Source organism: Mizuhopecten yessoensis, unplaced genomic scaffold, assembly GCF_002113885.1.
Source record: "Mizuhopecten yessoensis strain PY_sf001 unplaced genomic scaffold, ASM211388v2 scaffold3983, whole genome shotgun sequence".
In the NCBI taxonomy this organism is placed as follows: domain Eukaryota; kingdom Metazoa; phylum Mollusca; class Bivalvia; order Pectinida; family Pectinidae; genus Mizuhopecten; species Mizuhopecten yessoensis.
This window is the reverse complement of record NW_018405317.1, coordinates 47,656-48,042: the sequence shown is the minus strand read 5'-3', so window position 1 is coordinate 48,042 and position 387 is coordinate 47,656.

Below are 387 nucleotides of genomic sequence, written 5' to 3'. Positions count from 1 at the left end.
CTATACATTTAACATATTGTACTAGAGTTATACATATAGCATATTTTACTAGAGTTATATATATAACATATTGTACTAGAGCTATACACATAATATATTGTACTAGAGTTATACAGTTAACATATTGTACTAGAGCTATACATATGAGATATTGTACTAGAGCTATACATCTAACATGTTGTACAAGACCTCATAAATATCACATATTGAACTAGACCTAATAAATATCACATATTGTACTAGACCTAATAAATATAACATATTGTACAAGAGCTATACATATAACATATTGTACAAGAGCTATACATATAACATATTGTACNGTTATACAGTTAACATATTGTACTAGAGCTATACATATGAGATATTGTACTAGAGCTATACATC